This window comes from Chrysemys picta, chromosome 1, assembly GCF_011386835.1.
Source record: "Chrysemys picta bellii isolate R12L10 chromosome 1, ASM1138683v2, whole genome shotgun sequence".
NCBI classification, from domain to species: domain Eukaryota; kingdom Metazoa; phylum Chordata; order Testudines; family Emydidae; genus Chrysemys; species Chrysemys picta.
Window position 1 is genome coordinate 292,240,953 of NC_088791.1, and position 8,044 is coordinate 292,248,996.

At 45.0% G+C, this 8,044-nt stretch overlaps 1 protein-coding gene across 1 annotated transcript in view; it reads right to left on the minus strand.

Moving 5' to 3' along the window:
• The window catches only part of VWA8 (von Willebrand factor A domain containing 8), a 300,653-nt gene extending 293,209 nt beyond the window's left edge, over positions 1–7,444 (minus strand). The window contains exon 1 of the mRNA XM_065581171.1: positions 7,238–7,444. The gene's annotated coding sequence lies outside the window, so the exon portion shown is untranslated. The remainder of the gene's footprint in view (positions 1–7,237) is intronic.
• Between the last annotated feature and the right edge of the window lie 600 nt (positions 7,445–8,044).

Consider the following 8,044-nt stretch of genomic DNA (forward strand, 5'->3'; position numbering starts at 1 on the left):
GAGCTCTGAGATATGGTTTAGCAGCAGTCTTGTGGCAAGAAGCTTAAAAAAACAACATTTGTGTGATACTAATATTTGGGTTCTTTGCCCAGTTAAGTGAATAACAAGCTGACAAGGCAGCCACAAAGGTGCCTGTAAAGCTGTTAGGGTAACAGCTGCGCTGCAGTTAACAAAAGATTAAACTACTGTACTTGTGGCAGGTGAGGAAAGGGATTTAACTGCTTTCATAATGTGAAAGTTGCTTAAGATAGCTTTTCTTGTGACTTTTAGTCTATTAGTCACTGAGAACAGATGCAGATTGGAAAGATGCTTCAATAAAATGTATTCAGTGAATATGATTTTTTTTAATATGGGCTTAATCCTGATTCCATTGATACAGGATGAAGTGTCACAAAGTTAATTTAACATTTAAAAAGGTAGTGGAGGAGCTAATATAGAAGAACAATGTACAAAACTTAGTTTTGGTTTAGCCTTAGAATTTGCAACATAGGCCAGTAGGCCTGAGAGCAATATGGAGGTTACACAAACCCAGAGGAACAGAATATGTATTGTATTATTCCTGAATGCTTGCCTCTCTACAGGCATTAATTTCATTAAAAATTGTCAGCCCTCCTAGCTGGCCACAGGGTAGGGCTGCTGGTGACACATGGTAAAAAAAAAAAAAATTAGCCCAGGATGGAGGGTTAGGTGAATACCCAGCTTCCATTTCGGCAATGTAATATCCAAAATCCTTGCTTTAGGGCAGGGGTAGGCAACCTGCGGCACGCATGCCGAAGCCGGCACGCAAGCTGTTTTTCAGTGGCAGTCACATGGCCCGGGTCCTGGCCACCGGTCCGGAGGGCTCTGCATTTAATTTTTTTTAAAATGAAGCTTCTTAAACATTTTAAAAAACTTATTTACTTTACATACAACAATAGTTTAGTTATATATTATAGACTTATAGAAAGAGACCTTCTAAAAACATTAAAATGTATGACTGGCACGCGAAACCTTAAATTAGAGTGAATAAATGAAGACTCAGCACACCACTTCTGAAAGGTTGCCGACCCCTGCTTTAGGGAGTAGCTGATGAGAACCCCTTTAGCATGTGTTCCTGGTCGGCATTACAATGCAGAAGAGAGTTCATACTCCGCTGCCCAACCCCTCAACCCTGTCACTCCAAATAAAATAAAAGAAACACACTTGTGCCTCTTGCTCTGTCACCTGCAGGAAGAGCCATTACAGTCTATATGACATATCTATATGAACTTGGAATGTAAAAATCTTCTTATAGTAGGCATGCACAAAAGGGTGGAGTTAAATTTGTTCTGAATTTCCTGTTTGAAATCCCAAACAATGTTGTATTAATGTATTCTTTTGCACTGAATATAAATTAACGAGAGCAGGGCCATTTGAAGTGGGGGGTATATTTTTTCCAGGAATTTAAACTGAAAATTAATTAAACCTGTATTTACAAAATAGACTATGAATTAATTATCTTTGAAAAATGGGACGGGGGGGACAAAAAACCCTATGAGGACATGCCAGGATTTGCTTCTAAAGAGAGACCTTGAACATATTTGAAATTCAACTCTTGTAAAGTCCATCACTGGAGCCAAGTACAATCTGCACTCTTTCTGGATAAAGAGTATTTAATACAGCACCTCAGGGGAAACTGAATTGATTAAAATTCCCTCAATATTTTGATTAATACAGCACTCTCATTCACTAACTAAGCAAAGACAAACCATACTCATTTCTGTACTTATTTTTTCTGCTTCGTTATGTTCAGGTGAAACAATGTAAACTGAAAGTTAGTAATATTACTGTAACTAACTGAGGGCAGCTTCTAAAAGAAGGTGCATGGAATGTTTAAATAAATAAAAGAAACAACAACACTTTTTTGGTTTAGTCTGAAGTTTAGGATCCTTTCACCCTTTTTCTACAATGTAAAGTAGCTCACTATATAATTTTAATCAGATAATTCATCAAGGAAGAGTCAATTTTATGACAAGTGAAACAATGCGCAAGTTTTCATTGCAAAGGAAGTTTGATTAAGGCAGCACACAGAAGGGTTAGTACAGATTGTTTTACATTCAGGGTTGGATTGCTTGTTTTGTTCTGTTTTTCGAACATTTAAACCAGAATTGGCTTTGAATATCCATGACATTTACAGATTTCTCAAATCAAGATTCCTTCCTGTAAGAGGTTGGCACTCAAATCTGGTGAGCACCCTCTTAGCAGAGTGTGTGTGCCTGCACTTTCTCTCCCTGTAGCCCTCCTTGGGCTTAGGTCCTTAAGTAGTCCTGCAGTCTATCAATGGTCTCAGCCCTGGTATCAAGCCCTACTCCAGAGTTTCCCCCCTGGAGGCAATGTCCTCACTATCTGGGCCTTTCTGGCCCCAGCTCCTCAACTAGGCCACTAAAAGAACTCAGTTCCCCTTTTGGGGTGCATCAAGGTCCAGGCCACTTCCCCAGTGACTAACATGGAGAAGGGGAGGGGAACCCAGCCCTATCTACTACTCCAGGTCCTAGCCCAGGGACCTTGTAGATAGCAGCCATCTGCCACATCCCTTTAACTAAACTGCATTGCTTCTACACTTCCCTAGGCCATTTCCCCACAGCCTCAACACATTCTTCACCCTTATCTCAGGGCCTTGTTTTGGTTGACTCTCAGCAGTCAGCGTGAAGATCCTTCTCATGATGATGATGATGCCGCCGCCACCCCCCTCCCCCAGTCCGTGCCAGCACTGCTCTGTCCAGGGTCCCATAGCTCCCTCAGCCAGCCAGGTACACTCCTCTAGCTCCAGCAATGAACTGAGTGACTTTGGCCCTGCAGCAACTTTTATGTGAACCTGCTGGCTCCAGATTGGCAATTCCCTGTGACCTCCCTCATTGGCTGCTTCGCCACAACCACTCTAGGCTGCTTGGAGGACTTCTCTTCTGCTCCTCTCTGGGACAGGGTGTGGCAGGACTGGAGGGCCTTCCAGAGGGCCTCAAAGTGTCTGGTATACCCTGTCACACCTCCCTGAATTGATCTGAATATATTTGTAAAATTGAAAAAGATATTTATTTATTTTTGTTCTTACTACAGGGAGTGACCCAGCACACTGTCTTAGGTTTTCTCTCACTATCCTGACCAAGGGGATTGCTTTCACTGTCTTAATACGTTAAACCGATTAATGTTCCTTAAGATAGCCTAAGTGGGATTATAGAGCTTTCATCTATACCTGGGATGTTATTCTTTCCCTTTACAATTCCTTTCTCCATCTCTGACATTGGCTTCGGGTGATGGTAGAATTAAAGGTCTGACTGTTATTTATACAGCACTTAAAATGTACTAAGAGCATTACAAAGCAAATAGCACAGGCTTTTGCCCTCAGAAGTCTAAGAGCTTGACTGTGCATGTTCACGCACTACTAACTGACCCCTTGATATCCATAGGAGTACTCACATGAGTGAAGTTACTCTTGTGTGTGTTAGTGGGATTGGGCCATGTGACAATGAATGCATAACACACAGAGGAAGTGTCAGGGAGGACAAGAATTACAGTGATAAGATCAGTTACTTAGTTTTGGTGTGTGCATCTCCTAGTTCCAATACATGTATTGATTATTTATTTAATGTTAACTCGCTTTGAGCCATGTGGAAGAAGAGGGCTTTTAGGAGACTTCTGAAATAAGGAGAGGGTGGCGGCTAGCTGAACAGGGAACAAATGGCCCTGCTGTCACTCCACAGGCAAATGTTGTATGCTCAGCCGTATAGATCTGATTCCTAGTTTAGTTGTGCACCTAATTATTTAACTATCCCAAAAATCTATATCGTGACCAAATAGGATGGTGGTATCCAGCTGACATTAGCAATAAAGGAAAGAGAAATAGGGGGGGGAATTTGAATGCATTCACAGAAATAGGAGGTGTGCCTCTTATACATGGCAAGAGATACCTGTAAACAATGGCCAAATCATTGTCCTCCTTCAAATCCACTTTGTATACCTTTAAACTCTCCTCTGCCATGATGACTACCAAAAAAAAAAAAAAAAAGAAAAGAAAAGAAAAACTTAATCATAGTTAGGCAGCTGGTATTCTTTGACCACTACTTATCAGGCTGCCTAGTATTGTCTCATTGTTTCCTTGTACTCTGTTTGTTCTATTCACCTGTTGCGTGTACTGAACTTGGATTGTGAGCTGCTTTTTGTTATGGTTTGTACAATGCCTAATACAGTGGGGCCCTGAACCATGACTGTGGCCTTTAAGCACTACAACAATACAAATAGTGTGCTGGAAAGAATTCCCAAGCCTTTTATCATCAAATTCATATCATCCTCCAAATTAGAACAGAACACTAAAACCAGAGTTAACTCTTTTCCTTCAGGTACTCAGATAGGCCTAGTCCCCCAAAATCCCACTCACATAGGAGTGCATAAGCTCTCTGCCAGCTCTGGCCACTCAGAAATACCCCTTAGGGACAGCTTAAAGTCTGCTTTGTTCCACCAGAGTTTCTAACTCTCTTCCTGGATCACCTTGATGTCTGCTTTATGGAACTGGCACACAGTCATCCATTTTGATCCAGTTTCTGCACTGAACAGGGAGACAGAAGAGATGTTTGGAAATAGGGTAGTGTGAAAAGGAGCATCAGGAACGTTCTGCACAGACTGGAATCTGGACAGTTGAAACTTGGGGCTGTGTTGGGGCATCATGCCACATCCCCACTTCTTCCACAGACAGAGTGCTCTGAGGCCTTCTTGCCTGTGAACGCTGCCATCTAGTTTATTCACAGTCATAGAATCATAGAATATCAGAGTTGGAAGGGACCTCAAGAGGTCATCTAGTCCAACCCCCTGCTCAAAGCAGGACCAATTCCCAGCTAAATCATCCCAGCCAGGGCTTTGTCAAGCCGGGCCTTAAAAACCTCCAAGGAAGGAGACTCCACCACCTCCCTAGGTAACGCATTCCAGTGTTTCACCACCCTCCTAGTGAAATAGTTTTTCCTGATATCCAACCTGGACTTCCCCCACTGCAACTTGAGACCATTGCTCCTTGTTCTGTCATCTGCCACCACTGAGAACAGCCGAGCTCCATCCTCTTTGGAACCCCCCTTCAGGTAGTTGAAGGCTGCTATCAAATCCCCCCTCATTCTTCTCTTCTGGAGACTAAACAATCCCAGTTCCCTCAGCCTCTCCTCATAAGTCATGTGTTCCAGACCCCTAATCACGTTCCTCAATCTGCTGGCAATGCCCCTACTTATACAGCCCAAAATGCCGTTAGCCTTCTTGGCAACAAGAGCACACTGTTGACTCATATCCAGCTTCTCGTCCACTGTGACCCCTAGGTCCTTTTCTGCAGAACTGCTACCTAGCCATTCGGTCCCTAGTCTGTAGCAGTGCATGCGATTCTTCCGTCCTAAGTGCAGGACTCACAGTGTTTTAATCCCTCCACTGATGCACATTAGTATTTCCACACCTTTACACTGTATTTCAGTTTTCTAACCCCTTCACCAAAAGGAGAAGAGTGAGGTGTCTCTACTCAGCTTTTATACAGCTTTCCTGTTAATGGGCTGATTGGCTTATTGACTCATTAGCCCCTATCTGTCCAGGTAATCGGGTACACCTGTCCAATTAGGCCTTCTCCAGGGGAACCTAATCAGTATTAATAGTGGTCAGAGTGCTAGCCCTTGACACTGTCACAGAGGCAATAAAATCAAAATATAACCATGAATGAGGTTTTCATTAGAGTTGAACTTGAAGCATGGGTAGGAAAGTTCAGGGTAAATGATTTTTCTATTATTACAGACAGTGGAGACAAACAGGAAGCGTGAATTAAAATGGGAAATAAGGACAGAGTCATGCCTGGGTATACTCCTTTACCCAAATGAATGTTTTAGACATGTAACTGAAATAAACTGATACAAAACCACAGATTTGTTTATCAATGAATCAGAGATGCATGTTTAATGACTCCTGATACAAGTTGTCAAGTGACAATTGAACCTAGAACCTTTAGTAGCAGAGAACAGGGCTCTACCACTTGAGTTAATAAAATAAATTGTATCAGGCGAAGTATACTCTTATCTTCTGTCCAACCAAGTGGCAGACAAAACACACTTAGCCAGTGTTTTATGACTGTATAGCTATAGCAGCAGTGTCACAGGGGTGCTCACCTCCTGGCAGTTGAGTGTGGTATTGCAATCTTTTTCCATTCCTGGCACACACACCCCAGGTTGCCAATCTCACTAGGTAAGTCTTCAGTGACTCAGCCCTCCAGCCAAGTCAGACAGTCAAAAATGAACCCCTTCTGGGGTAGCAAAGAGTTCACCAGACTGTCTGCCCTCACCAGGGTCACCAGCCCCATCTCTGGGCCCCTTTGCTTGGGCTTCTAAAGGAGCCTTGTCCCCTTCTCAGGGCTTAGGTCAGTTTACTAGCAGCCCATGGGGGAACCCAGGCCCACCCACTACTCTGGGTTCCAATCCAGGGACCATATAAACAGCAGTCACAAACAGCTCCCTTCAGTTAGTTGCTGCTGTGTTCCCTGGGCCTCTTCTCACCTGATCCCTTTACCTGTTACCTTATGTAAGTGGGGGAACGTTCCTGCTATTGTGGGGAATGTTCCTGGCTTATAAATTACCCTGGTGAAATGGGCTAGCAAAAGGATCTGAGTCCTCGCTCCCACTTCCTTTACCCAGAAGCCTGCCTGACCTCAAGAGCTCCCCTTCAACTTTCCTGTTTGGCAGAGTCCTCATAACCCAAACAAGGCTGGGCCCAGGATTCATGGGGGGCTCAATCCCCACCCTTGTTGTAGTCACTTAGAACAGGAGCTAGGGTGTCCCCACTCCAGGGTGTTTGCTCTGCTCTGGATGCTTCCCTGACCCACTGATCATTACATATAGTTCAAGCAAATACAATTGATTAAACAGCAAGATAAATAAGGAAAAATGGGAAAGGTTAAAGGAAAATACATAACCCTGCTCTGTGGCACGGGGACATCACAAACAGCAGTCTCTGGGATGTAAGGGAAGTGCACAGTCTGTTCCTCACATGTCCCAGGCCTCCTGCCCAGGCCCTGGCTGTGCTGCTGGTATGCTGCGAGTCAGACACTTGCTCTGGCAATGGCCACGCCTTTAGGCGCTAGGTGGCAAGACCCTTCTTCTCAGCATCAGGCCATCAGGATTATGATTCCCCTCCAAGTCTGGCCTGCCAGGGAGCATCTCCCTTAGCTGGGCCCGCTCCTCAGAGTCCCCCCTCACTCTCCAAAGCTACTCACCACACCTGGCTCCGGACTGCTCCAGCTCCAGTCCCAATGCTGCTGCTGCTGCTGCTCTGGGCTGCTTTTCTGGCCCCTCTGGTTCTGGTTGCTGCAGCTCTCCTCCCAGCACAGATCTCTCTGGGCTGCTTCTGTGGCTCTGCTCCCAGCACTGACCTGTTCCCGGGGATTCTTCTCTGGTTCTCTCTAACCGGTGCAGCTCTGCTCCCCAGCTCAGCTCAGCCCCACTCTGGCCCAGGCAGTTCCAGCTCATACAGAGAATAGAACCTCCTGACTCCCTCATTAGCCTGCCCACTCTGTCAATCAGGCTGGCCTGAATCATTAGCCTCTCCCCATTGTTCCTGGGAACTGTCAGTCTCAGGGTCCTGATTTCCCATTGAGTCTTCCCCTTTCTTTTGGTACTGGGAGCTAGCCAACCAAAAGTCCCCTCACTAAGTTTTAGTAAGTGGCCAACAGTCCCCTTAACACTTAGGGTTCAGAATCTCAGATTCTCTCTCCCAGGTCCAGTACATACAGTGCTTGGCGCACATTTGGACAGATAGGTGCACCCATCTTCACCCCTCTTATTTCCAGCCAGGAAATGAGCTGCTACGGCCCTGCAGCTCATTTTAGCTAAGCCTGCTAGGCTCTGATTGGCTACTTTTGTGCAGCCTTTCTAGGCAGGCCTGGTGGACCCAAATTCACTGCTCCTCTCCCCGGGCAAGGTGTAATAGGATGGCAAGGCCTCCAGCAGGGGTTCACTCTGTCACAGACAATCTAAGAAGGAGAGCGCCAAAGTGTAAATGGCTGCATTCGTGTAACCCTTCT